The sequence below is a fragment of the Ixodes scapularis genome, unplaced genomic scaffold, assembly GCF_016920785.2.
Source record: "Ixodes scapularis isolate PalLabHiFi unplaced genomic scaffold, ASM1692078v2 PGA_scaffold10__122_contigs__length_95168666, whole genome shotgun sequence".
NCBI classification, from domain to species: Eukaryota; Metazoa; Arthropoda; class Arachnida; order Ixodida; family Ixodidae; genus Ixodes; species Ixodes scapularis.
Genome location: NW_024609836.1, coordinates 2,754,334 through 2,775,204, shown reverse-complemented (window position 1 = coordinate 2,775,204; position 20,871 = coordinate 2,754,334). Strand labels below are relative to the sequence as shown.

The 20,871-nt window shown below is 46.1% G+C and overlaps 1 pseudogene; it reads left to right on the top strand.

Moving 5' to 3' along the window:
- Positions 1 to 3,359: 3,359 nt before the first annotated feature.
- On the top strand, positions 3,360 to 20,491 carry LOC115322710 (annotated as a pseudogene).
- Positions 20,492 to 20,871: the final 380 nt, after the last annotated feature.

The following is a 20,871-nucleotide window of genomic DNA, read 5'->3' as shown; positions in this document are numbered from 1 at the left end:
CTAGCGAGTTTAATGATTTGTCGACGAAACGTCGCAACAGCGTGCGGTTCTCGTAACAAATTTTGCTGAAACAGTGCAGTGCCGACGAAGCGTGCTTCGAGGGAACGTTTGTCAATAAAGACACAAAGCTCCTTTTTTTTATCAAGTACTTCGGGTTGTTTGATCACACCTGTGGAATGTTCTGCAGGTTGTCCTAGGCCGAAGACAGCTTGAACGAGAGTATGTGCCACCGCTCAAGTTGCAGGTACCAATTACCGAGAGCTTACATGTATGCGTAACAGGCTTGATTACGTAATGTTACTTTTTTTTTTGTAGAAGCTCGACCAGAACTCGCGGTGGTCTTCGTCCTCAGGCTTTGGAGGAGTCAAGGTAAGGTGCATGGACGTTGCAGTACAAACATATTAAAGTTGAGTCCTTATCTTGGAGGGTACCCTTCTAAATAATTTATTTGAGCTGTTTGAATTCTTCCTGTACAAGGCACAAATGCTCAAGCATGGTGGATAACATAAGTTTTTTTGTTACTCTCTGTTAGAAACCGCTGGAAAGCACTGCCACAAATCTAGGGCCTCAGCCGCCAACTCTGTTGACAGCCACGCGGCTATCCAGTGTGGTAAGCAGACCTTTCCACTTGCCTCTCATCTTGTCCCCCATTGTATGGTGTCAATTGTCTGCCCACTTTTCTCATGACGTAGCAGGCACCAGAATCCATGGCTGGTACTAACGTTGGCCCTTGTTCACAAACTGTTTTGGGAACGATTCAGCTATCCAATGTGGTAATCAGACAGTTGCACTTACTTCACAGCTCGCTTCGTTGTCTAGTGAAAATGACTTCGGTTTTTTGCTCGGCACAGCAGTTGCCAGCATACACTGCTGTCACTAACGTCGGGCCTTGTGCACCAACTGTTTTCAGAACCACTCAGCTACCCAGCGTGTTGAACGGATTTTTGCACTTGCCCCTCGTCTTGCCCTATATTGCGCAATACATTGTTAATTGCTTGCCCACCTTTTTCTCTGCACAACAGTCACCACGACACACTGCTGCCACTGACATTGGGCCAAAGCCGCCAACTGGTTCGGGAAGCACTCGGCCACCTAGCATGGTGAGCAGACAGTTGCACTAACTTGTCAGCTCACTCTTTGTTGTCCAGTGAAAATGACTTTTCGGTTTTCTCTCTGCACAGCAGCCCCCAGCAACCGCTTCTGCCGCAGATGTTGGTCCCCCCTCGCCGACGGTCACGATCGTGCAAGGGTCCGCGAGGCTACCGAACACGGTGAGCAGACATTTGCACTAACTTGTCAGCTCACTCTTTGTTGTCCAGTGAAAATGACTTTTCGTTTTTTTCTCGGCACAGGAGCCTCCAGCGACCGATGCTGCTGCAGACGTTGGCCCCCCTTCCCCGACGTTCACAACTGTGAAAGGGTCCGCGAGGCTACTGAACACGGTGAGCAGACAGTTGTGCTTGCTGGTCAGCTCGCTCTTTGTTTTCTGGTGAAAATGACTTTTCGGTTTCCTCTTGGCACAGCAGCCCCCAGCGACCGCTGCTGTTGCAGACGTTGGTCCCCCCTCGCCGACGGTCACAATCGTGCAAGGGTCCGCGAGGCTACCGAACACGGTGAGCAGACAGCTGTGCTTGCTGGTCAGCTCGCTCTTTGTTTTCTAGTGAAAATGACTTTTCGGTTTCCTCTTGGCACAGCAGCCCCCAGCGACCGCTGCTGTTGCAGACGTTGGTCCCCCCTCGCCGACGGTCACAATCGTGCAAGGGTCCGCAAGGCTACCGGACACGGTGAGCAGACAGTTGCGCTTGCTGGACAGCTCGCTCTTTGTTGTCTCAGGAAAATGACCTTTCGGTTTTCTCTCTGCACAGGAGCCCCCAGCGACCGCTGCTGCCGCAAAAGTTAGGCCCCAGTTGCTTACAGTCACGATTGTGGGAGGATCCAACAGGCCACCCAGCATGGTGAGCAGACAGTTGCACTAACTTGTCAGCTCACTCTTTGTTGTCCAGTGAAAATGACTTTTAGGTTTTTTCTCTGCACAGCAGCCCCCAGCAACCGCTGCTGCCGCAGACGTTGGTCCCCCCTCGCCAACGGTCACGATCGTGCAAGGGTCCGCAAGGCTACCGAACACAGTGGGCAGATAGTTGCGCTTGCTGGTCAGCTGCCTCTTTGCTGTCTCATGAAAATGACTTTTTTTGTTTTCTCCCTGCACAGCAGCCCCCAGCGACCGCTGCTGCCGGAGACGTTGGCCCCTCTTCGCCGACGTTCACGACTGTGAAAGGATCCACGAGGCTACTGAACACGGTGAGCAGACAGTTGCGCTTGCTGGTCAGCTCCCTCTTTGTTGTCTTATGAAAATAACTTTTCGGTTTTCTCTCTGCACAGGAGCCCCCAGCGACCGCTGCTGCCGCAAAAGTTAGGCCCCAGTTGCTTACAGTCACGATTGTGGGAGGATCCAACAGGCCACCCAGCATGGTGAGCAGACAGTTGTGCTTGCTGGTCAGCTCGCTCTTTGTTTTCTAGTGAAAATGACTTTTCGGTTTCCTCTTGGCACAGCAGCCCCCAGCGACCGCTGCTGTTGCAGACGTTGGCCCCCCTTCGCCGACATTCACAACTGTGAAAGGGTCCGCGAGGCTACCGAACACGGTGAGCAGACAGTTGTGCTTGCTGGTCAGCTCGCTCTTTGTTTTCTAGTGAAAATGACTTTTCGGTTTCCTCTTGGCACAGCAGCCCCCAGCGACCGCTGCTGTTGCAGACGTTGGCCCCCCTTCGCCGACATTCACAACTGTGAAAGGGTCCGCGAGGCTACCGAACACGGTGAGCAGACAGTTGCGCTTGCTGGTCAGCTCACTCTTTGTTGTCTAGTGAAAATGACTTTTCGGTTTTCTCTTGGCACAGGAGCCCCCAGCGACCGCTGCTGCCGCAAACGTTGGGCCCCAGTTGCTTACAGTCACGATTGTGAGAGGATCCAACAGGCCACCCACCATGGTGAGCAGACAGTTGCACTAAGTTGTCAGCTCGCTGTTTGTTGTCTAGTGAAAATGACTTTTCGGTTTCCTCTCTGCACACCAGCCCCCAGCGACCGCTGCTGCCACAGAGGCCGCTCGCTGGGGCTGTGTGTACATGCCCAACCGGTTTTATGTGTATCGGAATATGTGTACATGCCCAACTTGGTTTTAAGGAACTCAGCACTGAGGCAACAACATGAGTTGGGTACTGCTCTTTGTAAATATTGTCATGTGCAGTCTTCACTTTCCACTTTCCAGGTGACAACGAAGAGCCAGGGGACCCAGTGGGAGGTTCTTGAAGTTGCCGATCACAACTACTGCACGAAAGGGTCCTCAAAAGCTGCAGTTTGGTTGACAATGTCCAGTGCTGACATTGAGTTCTACACCGGAGTATCAAGGGCTGTGTTTCTGTCTCTAGCTGAGATGGTGTCCATGATGACCACAGCAGAATCACGCATCCCTCTAAATGATCAGCTTCTTCTTACTCTGATGAGACTACGTCTGGGCCTTCTCTACGGTGACCTTGCCCGGAGATTTAACATATCAGTAAGCCGCATTTGTGCCATCATCAAGAAGATGCTGGAAATCCTGAAAAGGATTATGGAGTATGTTGTTATCTGGCTCCCACGATCACGCATACAGAGCAGCATGCCAGCCTCTTTTGTGGAGAATGGGTATGCCAAGACCACTTGTATTTTTGATTGCACCGAGGTGACCTTGCAGAGGCCAACGAAGTTAATGGCCCGTGCTCAAACATACAGTGCTTATAAAGCAGCTAATACTGTTAAATGTCTGACTGTAATTGCACCTAATGGGCAGATAATGTTTGCTTCTGATGTCTTTGGAGGGAGAGCCTCAGATAAGTACATTGTCCGGACCTGTGGCGTTGAAGACTACCTCCAGAAAGGGGACGAGATCATGGCCGACCGAGGCTTTACGCTGGAACCCCACTTGGAAGCGCGAGGAATCAAGATGAACGTGCCTGCATTTACAAGAGGTGAGGTTATTGCATGACGTGGCTGTTTATAAAAGGCTTGTGTTTGCATGTCATGTTTAAAATATTGCGAATATTCAAGGAGGATCCCTATTGGAAAAACGTACAAGAAACAAACCTGCCGCTTGTACAGTTCTGGTATGACACCACCATAATTTCTTGTTATTATGTATGCAGCTAGTTTGGTTTGGCGTTCTGCATAACTGGAGATAGCGGACCGCTATGGCTCCGGGTCTGTCTATACTGGCAGCCAGTTTGCTTGCCGATATGATTCGGTGTGGCTGGTATGATTTTGCGTCCGATGACGTAGGCGACTGCCATCCTTCCAACAAAACGCTTATACCACAGGACCACCGGTATAACTAAATCATACATGCAGAAAGACGACCGCCATCTTCCAACAAAAACGTCCATCGTTCACCACCGGTATCGTTACATACACCATTCATGTTGAAAAAGAACATAAGCCGCGTTTACATGAATGCGACTTAGTCGCATTGAATCCAGTTGCCACATTCAATATACGGTCATGTAAACGGCATAATGCGCAAAGCGCATCGCATTTTGGAACGGGGAGGATAATCGCAAGGCGCTCGCTGCGGGAGCGAGTGAACAGCTGAGAACATGGCGGCGGCCAACCTCGTCGGCGGCGCGGAGAGCGGTCCCGCAATTTTTTTTTTCTCGAGAACAAACGCAAGCTTTTGTTGCGATCATAAATAAGCGGAATATAACGGAGCTGCTCGGTGAGGGCGGCCCCGTCCAAACCTTTGCGAAGTACGACTTGCGCGTCCGAAGGGGTCACAAAGGCTTCAGTGCAAGCACGAATGACACCGAGAGCTCCGAGCACTGTAGAGCACTGCATGGTAGCGCAGAACGAGCAGCTCCTACTTCGGTGCCGTCCCTGGCTGCGCAAGAGCGTCTCGAACTCGGGGTTCGGTCGGTCTGGTCGCGATCGGCGACGTCTGGCGCGGCGAAACGCGGAGGCTTCCTCAAAGCGTGCGCACACACGTCGCCTTTCGTTCAGAGTGAACCGGCGGCCCGGCCTGGAGTCCTAAACGCCTTGGTTTTGATGCTTCTTCCGTCTCGCAACTTCTTCCACAGCACCGAAGACAGCGGACACGAACTTTACTTTCACTGAATGCGTCGAAAGGCCTCCACGTGCGATGCACCGGAAAACGTGGTGCGGCTGGTGCCGGAACGGAACTGCGTAACTTCGAGCTTTGAGTTAACGTGCACGGCAACAAACCGATCGTAACACCAAGCCGCGGATACGGCATCGCCGGTCGACAGCGGCAAACGGCTTGTTGCTCGTACTCGGCAAACTCGGCGTCTTTTCGTGGCCCCTCGCGTCCTTGCAACCAGCCACAAACTCATTAGCCCGCCACCGTAGCGACCGTAGCCGGCGTTGGAGAAAAACGAAACCGAAACGTAAGGCTTCCGCCCAGTGGCTTCGGTGCTTCCGCTGCCGCGGCTTTTCTAACTTCGCGGCTTCCACTTCCGGTCTTCGCGGAGATGGCGAACAATGGCGAAGGTAGAGCGGTGTGGTTCGTTGGCTCGTTTACGGTTACGGGACAGATGTTTTGCGGTCCGTTTCTACTGCGCCTCTGGTTCTAAACTCGACGGCGCCTCTCATAGTTCAACCAGGTGTGGTCGGCCTGGGTCGGCTCGCCTCGTCCGATCTCCGGACCGCCGGCGACTTCCGAGTTCTTTAGGCCTGGAATCCGAAGTCGTCTGTCTCCGTGAAACGGTAAGCGAATCTCGTCCCGTTTTCGTTCTACTTTTAAATTACGTTTGGTGCGCTACAGTGTAAGCATGCGTGCCAAGTGTTCGTGACAATTTCGAACTAGAATAATTGTGCTTCATTGCGGTTTGTCATTTACCGAAAATGTAAATCGAGCAATGAACGAGGAGCCATGCTTGAAAACGATGTATTTACGATGTTAACTTCTACCTGTGCGGCTTTAAAGAAAGTCAAGACTGGTTACGGTTGGATGCGAGGCTGGTCCCAATGCAATGGTAAGCACTTAGAGCGCCTTTCTGAACGGCATGTAAGCAATATAGCGATCAACGAGACGCGCGACGGCGAGAAGCTACGAACGAGTGCCGGCGCCGAGCGACGAAGGTTTCTCACTCTCGCTGCTTGCGCCGCTCGGTTCTTGGGCTTCTAGAAAACGTCGCTCATCGCCTTGGTCGCTCGCACCAATCGCTTTCATAATGTGTGTCTCGGTGCGCGGCTGACTACCGTGTTTATTCAAATATAAGTCGACCTTGTTTTTTCTTTGTTTTTTGTTTTTCCGGAAATTGTGAATAAAGAATTTCGACACCTACATTCGCGACCAGATTTTGCGACCCTACCGGAGGCATGAAGCTATCGAGTCACCGAGCCGGCGTTGCCGTAGAGCCGCGCCGCTTCTTGTTTCGAAAAGCTTTCGGTTGCCGAAATGGCTCGCCGCCCGCGTTGGCCGGTGCCGCCCCTCGGGCGTCGGATTTCGACATCGCGCCTCTAGCGTTCCCCTTGCTGGGCAACGGGGAAGGAGAGGAACGCGATGCGCCATGCACTTTACCCTCCATCCTCGCAAACGCGCACAAAAAAAAAAAAAAAAAAAAAAGATGTTACTTTTGTTAGTTGCTTGAGGCGGCTCGGCTCGCGTGTTGCTCATGGCGACACGGCGGCTTTGCTTGCGTCTTTGTAGTTTGTCTTCCGTCGCTTCGCACCTTCTTTCGTTTCTTGTCGTCATTTTACAAAGGTGTCAGTGAAGTATTGCTGCGAATTTGCGAGGATGTCTACCCAGCTGACGAAGCTTCGGACGGCGATGACATGTCCAGAAGTTCTGACGGTGATGAAGTTTTTGGCATCGCCCCGTGATTTAGCTGAGTGATGTAAATAAAGGTTTGTTTCTTTTTTTCGCCCAAAATTTCCCCTGTTCTTAAAAATAAAAAAAAGGTCGACTTGTATTTGAATTATTTTTTTTTTATTCTCGGTGGATTCAATAAATAGGGTTCGACCTATTTTCGAGTAAATACGGTAACTTTATTTTTTATTTTGGGTTCCGTCGGACGCAACTCGAATGCTTGACAGTTACGTTGGGCGTAACTTTAATTTTTATTTCGGGTTCCGTCGGACGTAACGCTAGACACTCCGTTACACTTAAGGAAAATAGAGGCTGCGGGTTCATCATATAAACCAACCATTTGTGTTTAATTAAAATGCATCACTGACCTAAAAAAAAAAAAATAGTGCTATCTTAGAGTTCATGCTACAGGAATGTAGCGCTTCAGGTAAAGTTGTTAATTTTTACTTTTAGTCCCTGCCCCCTCCAGATACAACGTCTGGCCTAAAGCAGTGTTCCGGATCTCCTTCCAAGACCTCAGGCGGGTCGTCATTCAATCCATGAGTCGGTGGTGTCTCATGGGTGTGTTGCTGGTGCTTACTGGATGGTGCTACCGAGGGAAAAGGGGTCATGCTTGGGAAAGGCAAGTATGGGCGCCGTAAGTATACATATTGTCTTTACCTTTGCTCGAATCCACTTTTAAGAAATGCACAGTTTGCATGTGTGCATCTCTCAATGTTTCCACAATCGGCTGTTTTTTTGTTTTTTTTTTGAGTGCTCCAACTCTGTTAGCGCTAGTTTCTCTAGATCATGCAAATGGGGTGCAACACTGTGCTGTGCAGAAGCACAGTGGAATTTACTCTAGCTTTATAATGCAGCACAAAATAGTTGACTCCAAGTATGGCTACTTTTGTGACTCCGTTTAACCAAAAGCTCTGCCGAAACAAACTTGCCGCCTTAAAGGTAGTGCAAAAGAACCTCGCGTGCCTAACCTGGAGAAGGGCATTTTTTTTCATTGGTCAATTTTTTCTTAAACCAATACCTTCAGCCTCCTTGAAATGTTAACATCATGTGACACACGGAAGAACAGTAAACTCTTTAATGTTGACGAACCTTTAATTTTCGCGGCCTTTAATTTTGCAGAATTCAGTGGCTGCGATTATGTCCTCTGTGACCGATTCGAGAAGAAATAGGGGCCACGAAGGTAAGGGGGTTTTACTGTACATCGGAGGAAAGAGGAAGTCACTTATGTTTGTATGCAGGAGTAAAACCAACAACAACAATCATGGTGTCGACACTTTGCAAGCCTATCTGTGTCTATTGAATGATATCAATTTTGTTTTAGTTTGTTAAACATTGTTGCGTGTACATTGTGGCAGGGCCGTAACCAGGGGGGGGGGGGGGTTAGGGGGTTCTGACCCCCCCCCCCCCCCCGAAATTTTTTTCTGGGTACGGCCTTGGTAGGTGCACTTGCAGCCAGCCGATTTTAATCTCCACCTCTGCGCACGCGCAGTGGCACCGGTCGGCTACCGGGTACCAAACCGGGACCGGTTCTCCGGTTTGCTATAACTCTCCATTATATGCCACCGATGCACATGATTCATAGGCGAAAATAAGACAATAGACATTTTCAAAATGGCCACCGTTGTCCCCGAGAACCCCCCCCCCCCCCCCCGAAATGTTTTTCTGGGTACGGCCCTGCATTGTGGGATGTCGTCTTCAATACGAGCACTGGTTTTCCCTGAAGCAGGCAGCATGGACGCGTGCCGCAGCACAACATAGTTCATTTGCAGGTGGTACCGCAGGTTGAAGGATGGTTGGCACAATATGGGGGAATCACAATTCAATATTCTACCTCGGGCGTAGACAAGATTTGCTCATTCTAAATCATTTTGTCTAAAAGTCGGGGATTTGCGATGAATGTACCCGCATGGTTGGAAGGGCCAGACAAGCCTTGTGAGCGCTTCGTTTTCTAGCGTCTCAGTCCTGAACCCACTCACGCACCACGTGTAGATGTTCCGATAGGTGGGAGCACTTATTTTGAAAATGGTGAATGGCAACTGTTATCTTTATCAGACTTCTGTATTATGGTCAAAGTTGGACTGCATATTTGCAATACTTTTTCTCACTTAAAAATATGTCATACTAAAATATGTAGAATAGCCGATGACAAAAAGAGAATGGCTGGGCGTCCTCCAGCACGTGCTTGTGCTTTTCACCCCGCTTTGGACAGATGTGCTTGCTCCAGGCTCATGAGGCGCTGAAACGTCATCGAAGGTAGCAGACGGGCTGGTGGTGGAACAACGGAGACTTCTCCCTGCCTTCCTCATGCTGTCAGTGAGTGTGTACCTCTATACTCTAACTTAGCTTAACCTGCACAGAGCTGAAGAGAATAGGCTTACCGAGTGCCCTCACTGCATATGCATTTGTACAGCTGAGGCACTTTCTGAATCAAGAACATTGTGTATCTTACCTTCAAAAACACATCATTTTGGGGGTGCAAAAGGAAATGTAAGGCATATCTTTGTTTGTATTGTCATATTACGCATCGCAGGCACGTAGCCAGGGCGAGGCTTATGAGGCCCGCCACCCCCCCCCCCCCTCCCCCCCCCCCCCGATATCTTCCATTCTGCATGGGTCCTCCTCTCCCCCCTCCCCCTCATACAGCATTTTGTTATGAGTGGGTCCCCCCTGAAACAAAATCTTGGCTACGTGCCTGACGCATCGACTCCAACTTAATACGGAGTCGACCCACCCTGTTGATAAATTTAATGCCTGCCAGGTAATTTGTTTTGCATTCAGTTAATATATCAGTATTCAGTTAGGTATCCTAAGTCATTAGTCGTTGAGATGCAGTCTGTCTGTAAGTCAGTCATGTTTAACATTCATAAAACTGCTTGTCAAATAATGGCACTGTCGAGGACATGTACTCTGCTCAAGCAATCGCTGTGCACAAGCTGGTCGTGTGGATACAGGCAGCAAACATCCCGGTTGAAACGCCCTTCCTCGCAATGTAGCTCAAGACTAGGTCAGGGCCCCACTCACAAACGTCTATACTTTGCATCTCTTTAAGCTGGACCACTTTTGACACTACAAGCCATTGCAGCAAAAACAGTGTGACACATGATTATAAGCTCGACGTACCATGGCATCCAACTAGAAGGTCACATGGCTTGCAGCTTCTGCCGTGGTTAACTTTAAACTGAGATAGTTTGGAATAATGCTCTCGGTTTGTAGTGTTGCCCGGCACGGTTAACAATTTGGCGATATAGTGCTGCATTGAAAAATCTGCATTCGTGACTGTATCACCTTATGAATGCATACTATCTATTAAACTCTCCATTCTGCAGAGAAATGAAATGCACTTTGCTTCCAATTGCAGCTACTTCTGGAACTTCATGGTATGAAGCACCTTATGGCTGCAAGCTCTGACCGATCTTGTTCTCTGGTCTGCGCAGGCCCATTGCAGGGAGTCACTCCGAGAGGCTCACCAGAGGTTCCTGCCCGTGGTCGTTCTAAATTTTTTTTGTTGTAGGTATGCATCCTTTCTGTCTTTCCCTAATGTACTCGGGCGTTTTCTTTTCATTGTCGCAGATTTGCCTCAAAATTGGTTCAGCACACAAATGGATGCTGTACAACTGTATCCCGCATATTTTGTTCAAGTTAACTTTTCTTTGCGAAAGTTAGATTTTTTTATAAAGGTTAGTCTTTTTTGTTTTTATTTACAAATTTATTTGAGTTTCCATGGGCAACACTAAAACGTTATGCCAAGGGCAAGGCCAAGTTCACTGCTCTAACTTGTTCTCAACTGATTGCAAGAAATTTTGTTAATGTCGTGAAACCTCTTTCCAGCACTTGCTTTGCAGCATGGAAACAAATTATACATGGGACATGCTCTTTTTTAGACTGGTTGCTCATTCTGCAGGTCTGCCTTCTATAGATGTCGTGCTACTAGAGAACAGCCGAATTCGATTGTTGGTTTTGCCATTGCTTTTTTTTAGCCGTTGTCTTAATAGTTCTTGTAAATTTAAAAATTTTCCTAAAAAGCAAGTTGGCAAGAATATCTAGTTTGACTAGTTAGCTGAAAATAATGATCGAGTACCCTTTAGTCAGTAAAATAGATAGTGTGTGCCGCTGTTAGTGTCAAGTAAAGATGCACGCTTTTTAGGCACTTTGTGCAGAGTGGTACCCATTTTTATTGGTTAGCCTCTTGGTGCGCCAACTAAACTTTTTCTATCCAGACACCTGCCCTTTGCTTTTATTTGGCAGGCTTTGGCAATAAAATAATATAGTGTTATTCCTCGGTGGCTTAAAAACATAAAGAAAGAAGTTTCTTCATGTTTAAACGCAAAGTTTTATAAAGGCAAAAATCAATTAAGCCAGTAGCAGACGACACATAGCCTCAACAGTGCTTCGCGCCAACAGCGTTGCGTCAAAATAGCGGTCGTCTCCTTTTTGCTGCCTTCTCTCTCCCTCCTTCGGCGCTCTCCTCCCTTTCCTCCTCTCCGGCACCTTTGTCACCACACCCACTGGCTAAACTCTCCCACTATACGGCTCTGCATTGCAGTAGTAGGTTTTTTTTATAGTCTTTAGAGTTAAATGTGAATATTTGACAGAAATCTCCCAGGTTGGGGTGAAAGAGGGTTAAATGAATGCATTTGATCATTCGCCTTAATTCGGTACCCATCATTTCAAGGCCTGTGTGGCCTTGTCCTGGGGTGTGTCTATGACTGTGGCTGTGAAGGAGCAGTTTTTTAATAAGTGCATGTACAAAGTATAAAAACAAAAGGATCTATGAGCTGATCACAAAAGAATATGCTAGCCATTCTAATGTAGCTCTGCCAAGTACTTGATTGTGATTTGTTTTTATTTCCAGCTACTTGGTTGCCTCAAGATCTGGAGATCCTAGTGGCCACAAGCTTGGACTCAATCTTCTTCTGTGGTCCGGCCAGGACCATGGGGGAGGTAATCCCAGCAACAAGAGCATCACAGTATCTTCCTGCCTGTGACTTTCGATTAGCATCATGACAAGGGAGTCCTCATGCCACCAAGTGTTAGGTATGCTACTCGAAATAAGCATTCTTACCTCTTCTTGAAGTGAAACAGCAAAAGCACTACTAAGCCTAAAATGCAAAAAACATTCAAATCTCGGGTTGGATGGAGTTCCAATTACAAAAAGGCGTCTGCAGACATGATTCACATGTGAACTTAAAGCCCATGGATGTAGGTTCGACAGAGTCGCAGAAATAACTTCCCGCAGATGGCTTCGCTAGTGCTATACACAAATTCTTAAAATAATCATCCTGTTACGTTGGTGTCATCAATCTTATGTACCTACCGCACCCAGCAGTCGGGAGATGTGAAATATAAAAAAATGGGAACTTGCACATTGTCAGCTCTGCAAAGATAATATATTGAACCGAGCATAGCACGTTCAACTTAAGAAAGCAATTCAGTGCAGGCCTAGTTTTAAGCTTCACATATTTGTTATTGCCCTTCATAATGAAGTAAAAACTGCTTAAGTAGTGGCCCACTACAGGCTTTCTATACACAAACTCATCTCTGTGACGTCACGGCGCGGTGGTGGCGCGTCGGTCGCACTTCCGGTCTGGGGCTGTGGGCAGAAGTCCCCATGCCGGACGTGTATTCCTGCGTTGTTTTGAAAGGAACCAGACAAAAACCTGTCTTCTCGCCAAAACGCCGCGACTGGGGCCGTACCAAAAGTGTCGAGAAAGGTTTGAAGGTCAGTTTTCACGCGCTCGGTTCGTCCGAGAATCTGGATATGAGCCGTGAAAAAAGGAAAAGCAGACGCCGTCGGACAACGATTGCTTGGGCGGGAAGCACTTTGGGTTGAATTCACGGATACTTGTGGTGATCAGATTTATTTGTTTTGTTCCAACATGAACGCCAGAAACCGTAAAGTTGTGCGGACCACCTGCGGACTACGTTCAGTGCGTCTTCAAGTTCAAACGGCCGCCTGATCGTTCGAACTGTCGTCTGCTCTTTCAAACGATTCTGCTTGTCGTCTGCTCTCTTAGACGACACCGGCTCGTAGACCAAATGTTGGCCCGCTATTTGCGATAAGAAGTAAGTGCAGGCCTCAAAAGACTTAAATTTAAAGGTTGGTAAGCAGGCTCGATGTTAACAGTAGATACAAGGAGATGTTAATCATTGTTACCCGTGACCATCACCAACTTGTTACGCCTAATTCACTTGGTCCAATTCTGCTTGCGATTTTCAGTATCGACGTCGACCATCTCAGCTACGGTTCACGCTTTTGCAGCCCGAGCGGCGTCGCGACTGAGAATAGCGAGCGAAATCTCATCATGCGAATCAGGCTTTAGCGTACATACTGCGGCGTCCACGCGGAATGAATCGCCACATGTCACATTATTCACGCGAAGTTTTGCGGTCTAACGAGCCTCGGTAAGTTCGCCGACGCCGCTCAAGTAGTCAGACATCGCCAGGAAGACATATAATCAACAATTCGAACGCGAAAAAGGGCAGGGGGACTCACACCGACGCCGACAACATCGCGTTTCACTGGTTTGTTTATGGGCGACGGCGAGCTTTTTGCCCACACCCCCCTCGCGCATGCGCGGCGCCGGTGGCGTCCGCTAGGGGCGCTCCGGTTTGTTTGTAAACATGAGTTGGTGTATTAGTGTTAAAAAGTGTTAAGGCAGTTTAAACAGCTCGCTCCAAATATTTTCTTGACATGCATAGGTTTATGGAAATTATTATGTGGATGTTTGCAGACAGTCATGGTGAGACCAATCTTTAGTGCCAAGTGTTCCACTTATTCAGAGTTGGTTGAGTCTGTAAATATTGTAGGTCGCAAATTAAATTTTTATAGTATGCAATGGGCACAATCATCCGTAATGACTAGCTCTACCTAGGGGAACTTTATACGTTTACTACGGCAAGATGGTTTCGCAAAACTAAGTATTTAGTTTATTCAACTCCTGCACTAACCTTATCTCTAGAAACTTTTTATATTCTTTACGATGCTGAGTTAGGATTCTGGAAGTAGTTTTTCTAGAACTACGCTAGACATTTCCAGTTGATAATTTTTCTCGCAAAGCATTCGAGAGAGCCAAACCCTGTAATATACGCATGGAATTCCAGAATGATGCGACTGGCAGTTTGAAACATTCGGCACTGTAACAGTAACAATGACATGTCACTTGCCTATGTAATGCTCATTGTCGCAGATCAAACTGCTTTTTCCGTCTGCATTCATTTTCAGTGGACTCATTCAGCGAACTCGCACCCGAGACTGCAGCGCTGGGTTCTGCGAAGTAATTTGCATGAATATAGATGCAACAGGTTTCTTTGAGCGTGCGTCTAACACGTATTCTTCATATTGAATCTGCTACTGTATTCATGACCATGTCCATAATTGTATCCACATTCCAGCTTATTTTTATTTTGACATTTGAGTTTTCCTCAGTACTTTTCTCAACATCTGTGCTTGTTGAACCGTACTCAAGTCCATACATCTTGTCTTTCGCTATTACATTAATATACAAAACTGTTGATGCCGAGTGAGAATTCAAGGTACCGAATCTGTCGTGCGAGCTAACTAAGAACCAATAAAAAGCTATACAAAGGAAATTTTGTTAAAGGCATTAAAAGCATTAGAATAGCACATGCCATGCTAAAAAAAAAATACAAATTCTTGTTAGGTATGCAAGGATGACAGTGTTGTGCTGTTTCTGATGTGTCACAAAAAACAATAAAAATAAGTGCCGTACAGTGTTCCTTATGGAAGTACAAACTGTTTTGAATTCGAAGCCCAGAAGTTTTATTCAAGAATGTTCCTCAATACAAATGTATTTTGAGATCTGAGCCTCTGACTGATACATGACTATGTGGCAAACATTCATTTTCATGTGCATTATAGCTTACTAGGTCTAGTCTGCATTGATTTATTGCATTCATGCTGAAACTGGGAGGGGTTCTCTGGGTATGAATAAAGAGATAAACATGTCTTGATATCAAAACATTTGAGAACGGACAAAAGGAAGGATCTGAGAACGGTATCTTAGATTCTCCTTTTTCTTACAGTATATCTAATGTTCACTTTATTTCACCTGATGCATTTAGTTTTTAGCGCAGCTGTTAGCACCCGTTTCCGCGTTTCGCGGCGTCGCTGTCGGCGTAACCGCCCAGCTAAACTTGGCAGGAAATTGAATTAATGTTGTGGTCATGTGACGTTAATATTTCCGCTAAGTCTAGCTGAGAAACTGGATGTTTTTATGGATGACGTGACACGGTCATGCGACGTCATTTTCCCCGCTACTTTTAGCGGAAAAACTGCATTTGTGTTGAGGTCATGTGACATCAATTTCCGCTCTAAATTTATTGGGAAACTTAACCCGCTAAATTTAGTGGGGTAATTTCCCCCTAAATGGGAGGGAGCAGAAGAGGAGGAGGGGAGGGGAAGGAGGGGCATACCCTCCCATCTTCCTCTTCGAGAGCTGTACTGTATTTTCTCATTACAGAGAATTGTAAACGTCTCATATTTCATCTCATGTTTTTTCAACTTTTATATTGCAGGTGCGCTTGCAGTACAAATCTGGGTTGTGCTGATCCTCTACGCACAAGTTAGGAACTCCTGAGTGACAAGAGTGGGAGTTTGGTCTGACAGCTCAAGGGACACCATTGTTCAGTATTGAATTTTTAATTATCTTCTTTTGAGCAAAGTTAAGCTTTGCTGCATGCAGTTCTTCTAAAAATAAATACCTGCAACCAAATTTACCAGGTCACGACATTTTGCCTCTGCTCTTAGTGCTCCTGGTGAGCCTCGGATGAGAGCTTACTGGTGTGCAAACATCATAATTGTTTGAAACCACTCACTGATGTAGAGACTTATTGACATCCAGCATTCCAATAAAACGCTGGATATCCACAAGTCTTTCTTGAACAATGCAAGCGGGAAAGGAACCATACAATCATATTGTATTGGGGGACATTCTACAGAGTGTTTTTTTGTATATTTTACAGATTTCTTTAAAAAAAGCTGTAAAAGCTACATTTACGCAGTCTGTACACGTGAGTTATATGGCCAGGGCGGCATAGTATAAAAGGCTAATTTGTAATGATCAGTCGGCTTATTACAGAGATATGTGCCAGACTTCTTTCAGAAAACTAGATGGAGGTTCATTCTCGCGTGGTTTTATCCCGCGAATCTGAATATCCCGTTCGTTTTCCACAAAGATATAACTAAACTTGAGAAAACACAAAAAAAACTCCTACCAATAGTGACATCGTAAGAAGACCTTTCAGCCGCCAAGTGTGTGTCGCTTAAGGGCTGCGCGTCCAGTCGCAAGTTTTCTAGGTATTTTCTCCCGCATTGGCACCAGTCGTGACACATTTTTCTGCCCCTTTAAAAAATAGCATGTGCGTGTATAGCTTTCATAGGCGCTGAAGATGCGTGAACAAAGATTTTGAAAGCTGCTCTTGTGACGTCGCTCTCTAGGGAAGTGCTTTCAAAGCGCTTTAAAAATGACTCTATGCGGCCTCGATTAATTAAATTAGCAAATAATTTTGATATTTGAGATTCTGGAGGTCAAATGAAGAAGATTTAAAAGTGTTTTCTCAAATACAAAACCGCTTCAGCCTCTCTCTAAGTATAGTATGTTCCTAAAATTTTTAATCAGTGAAAATAGACCCATGGTTCCAATTAGAAACTTGCTAAGCATCATCAAAACACACTAAATCAACTTTCTTTGTGAAGATATAAGACAAGAGCAGCATTTTATGGCGTTCTAAAAAAATGGTCAATTTGGACGCGTTTCCAGACTTTGGTTTCTTACCAGAGCGCATCTTTGCACCTGCGGTCCTGCTGCCCGGTGGCCGCAGTGCGAAGCCGCCCCCTCGCCTCCCTCGTAGGATGGAGGGAAGCAAGGCGCACGTCCGTTGGGTGTCTAAGGGGGAACAGGACCTTGGGCGCAGAGATGAACTCTGATAAGAAACTGAAACCTAGAAACTCGTCCAAATAAAGCGTTTTTACAGAACGCGTAAAAGGCTACCCCTGCATTATATCCTTCTAAAAAGAGTTGATTTTGTTGTTTTCAATGACTCAGCAAGTTTCTAATTGAAACCATATTTTCATTTTCACTAATTAAAAAAGTTAATTAACAAATTGTATTTAATTATCTGACTGATTGTTACGATTAGGTCCCTATACTACGTACGCCTGGCCGTAAAACACGCCTGCACAAACCGCATTAATTTAGTTTCACGACCTTTCTAAACATATATGTAAAGCTTAAAACTAAATCGCCCTGTACAACAGTGAAAGGGCGAAACCAGCATGTTGGAGCCACATGGCTCCACCGTGCTGGTATCGCCTTTTCGCTGGTATAGGTTGTCCCATATTACGTTATGCATGTATGGTTCCACATGGTTCCGTCGTATTCCACTACGCTGGTATAGGATGTCCCATAATACGACACGCTTGTATGGTTCTGCTTACCTGTATCGTTCCGCCTTAATCCACTATACTGGATCCACGGATTCGCTTGTATAGGATGTCCCATATTACGGTTACGCTTGTATGAGCCTTTTCCGTCGTCTTTCCATCATCGAAATTTTCCAACAGGGATTAGTGGCCGAGTGGGCTAAAGCGCACACTCAGCTCGACGCGCATGGAGCGAAAGCTCGCGCTGCAGAACCCAGGGATCCTGGGTTCGTGCCCGTCCCCCGCCCGTTTCGATCTGGATGAGCATCGTACCGGCATGCGGTTGTGTATCACTACTGCGTGTGCACGTCAAAGACCCCAGGCTAGCATTCATACTGCACTGATAAAATCGCCCATCTACAGTGTAAAACAGTGTCGCCCCATCCTGGCAGACCGACCTTAGGCTGTATAAATCATTAAAACATCCAATATGACTTTTTTTTTTGTGAATATTCAATTACTACAGACATCTCTATTTGAGCAGTTTCCCAACTGGCCCATAGAGGGTACTAGCGCTATAGTTGTGATTACGTGGCTTCATTTCAGTTGGTTTTGGTCTGAGCAGTCTCACGGCTGTGTAAGGGTTTTATGTCGTTTTTGCTTATTTAATTATAATTCTTGCTTTTCAGCAAAAAGTCAAGAAAACTGGTAGAATGCCACTTCAATACTTGCTAAGTGGGTCTGTGCCTAAATGGTGCATTTTTTTGACATAGCTCATGGCACACGTGGTCAAACTTATCATTTGGTGATGAGGTCTGATGGAACAGGAGGACAACAAGCATGTTCAGCCATGTTTGCAAACACTAACTTCCACAATAAAAAAGTTGGAAAAATTAATGGACTCACCCATAATCAAAATACCGGTTGAAAACATAGTGAAAAAGTAATGTGCTTAATCGAGAACAACATTTTAACTCGCAAGTTTAGTGTGCACTGTCTGCTGTTTAGGAGCACCAATTTTATTTGAAGTTTGTTGGCTAGAATAGTTTGATATGTACATAGCGAATCTAAAGAGGAACCATTTTTTTATTGGCCTGTATTTTTTTTGAGAAATATGGTATCCAAAAATGTTTCCATGGTCCGTCGCAGGTATAAACATATACTAACTAAGCGTTTTTCACACCGTCGACCTCTGGAAATAAAACATTCTGTCTAACATGCTCTTGATATAGGGTAAGTGGAAAAAAATGTCGAACTTCTGTCTTCCGTGCATTTTTCGCAAAAAAATGATGAAGTGCACAAGAAAAAAAACAAAAAAAAACCCAAAAAACAAGGCATCTTTAGCTGAGGTTGGTTGAATTTCTGGCACCCTTTTCATAAACCTGTATGGGCAGGCATTTACTTGTTTGAACAGATCAGCTTGCTACATAATGCGGCACTCTTAAGGTGAACAAGAGATTGCTGTCTTTCCCTGCTGCTAATGAGGTGTAAATTGTTCATAAGGGACACTAACCTGAGTAGTAAAATTTTATTTCCTCCAACCCTTGCTACATAACATGCAAAAGAGCGCCTATACGTGCAAGCAATGTCGCGCAGTGTTTAATTTCAACCATCATTTTGTCGGGCCAGGCTGTTGAAGACAAATTTCTATCCGTCCTCGACAATGACAGACACAAACGAATAAGTTTTTCGGTTTTTTTTTCGGCATCAGACATTGTCGGTGTTGGTTGGAGAATCATTAAAGCGATTGACTTCAATGTTTTTTTTATTTGAAAACAGTAAATTGATATACAAAAAGTTTATATAGTGAGAACAAAAATGTAACTTATTCAGTGGTATTGTTATAAACAAACAAATCGCATGATCCTGATATTACAGTTGTTTAAAAGCATTATCCTGTCTCTATGTTCTTCCTCCCTTGTCTTTGCGCTAATTTTAACAAGATGTTCCTGTGCAAAGTTGCACGCCCGGTAGGCCGGTTCTGAAAATGGTCCAAACATTGTACAAAGTTACCCGTAAGGGTTGTGCAAGTAGGAATGGAAAGCAGATTAAGAAGCAAAAATAGGCATGTGACGATAATTGACAGAGTCAGTTGAGAAATGTAGTGAAAACAGATGCAAAAACACGAATACTAATGCATTTGCCGAGGTGGGACGAGGCGAGCAAAGCGATCAGTGAAGCTACCTTATGGCGGTTGTGTCCCATGATTCCATAGTGCGAAGCGCATATGCTACGGCGAATAAGAATGTCTGTAGAAACATCTATCGCAGGGAAGGTTTTAAAGAACATTTTACTCTGTTGCAGTAATGGCTTTGTGATGTGTTAAATCTTAAGGGGAATGAGCAGCTTTATGTCTCAACCAAGCTATTTTCTTTTTGTGAACAGTGCATCCTCGAAGTGGTCATCATTAGGCTCGTCTGTTTCTCATGTGCAGCCTGGCACTTCTGCGAGTGGAAACTTCCAAGTGTATCATTGAAACTGGTGCATAAACAGTATTTTTTCTTCGTCTCATTCTGGGGCTTCAGCAAAGGCATTGCTTGAGCATGTCTCTCTGTGAGAAGCATGGCACAATTTCCTTGGAGGATTAAGATGTATTAAATTTAATGAGTAGAGACTAAATGAAACACTTAGTTTTTAGTCCTGCAGAAACCTGAAGACATTGAGGCTGCCCATGGGGTTGCCCATGTGGCCTACCTACGTAAAGCGTAAAGTGAGACCGACACATTCTGTAACCCAAGTTCTATATGACGCACATTAGTCGGTGATTCACTCTACGATACCTAGAATTGAAAGAACATAAAACACAAAGGATGTGTGTGGACAACCACACTTTGCCTAGGGCTTCGTGGTTTTGGATAAGCCTTTCATTGCATGGCTAGACAAAATTGGTGGTGGGCTCTCCTCAATTGGTGGTTTGCTCGCTTGACATACCTTGCATGTATGAAAGGAGTGTGGCATACTTTCTTGTGGGCTTAGTAACTTGAATGTTCCTTTTTCTTTCTTCAGGAAAGCCCCAGCTGTCAGAATCTGAGGTAACGAAGACTCGACGGATTGCATCAGTGAGGATCCATGTTGAAAGAGCCATTAATCGTATCAAAGCTATCGCATTTTTAAGTCTGCTCTTTGCATAACGTCTCGTCGAGCGATAAGTGACATGGTTTTTGTGTGTGCTGGTTTGTGTAACCTGAAAGGACCACTCATCGCAGAACAAACTGATGCAGTCTAATGCAATGTCATATAATGCTGCCACCGCACTGGACGCCCGTGCCGTTTGTTCTGCAGACCGCTGACCGTGTCTCGGGAGCTGAATGTGGTTAACTTTGTCGAGGCACGACCCACCAGGCATTGTTCCCCGATCCGGCCGCCCTGGCATCTGTAGCTTTTCAGAGTCCGTCATATCAGCCCCTCATATCAACTTAAGGGGCTGGTATGACGGATTCTGAAAAGCTACAAATCCCAGGGTGGCCGGATTGGAGAACAATGCCTGCGGGTCGTGCCTCGACAAAGTTAACCACAATCAACTCCCAGGAGACGAGACACTGTCTGCGGCCCGCAGAACAAATGGCACGGGCGTCCAGCGCGGTGGCAGCGGTTACGTGTTGCTGGCTAAGCCGGCTCTCGTTCGGATAGTCTGGCATG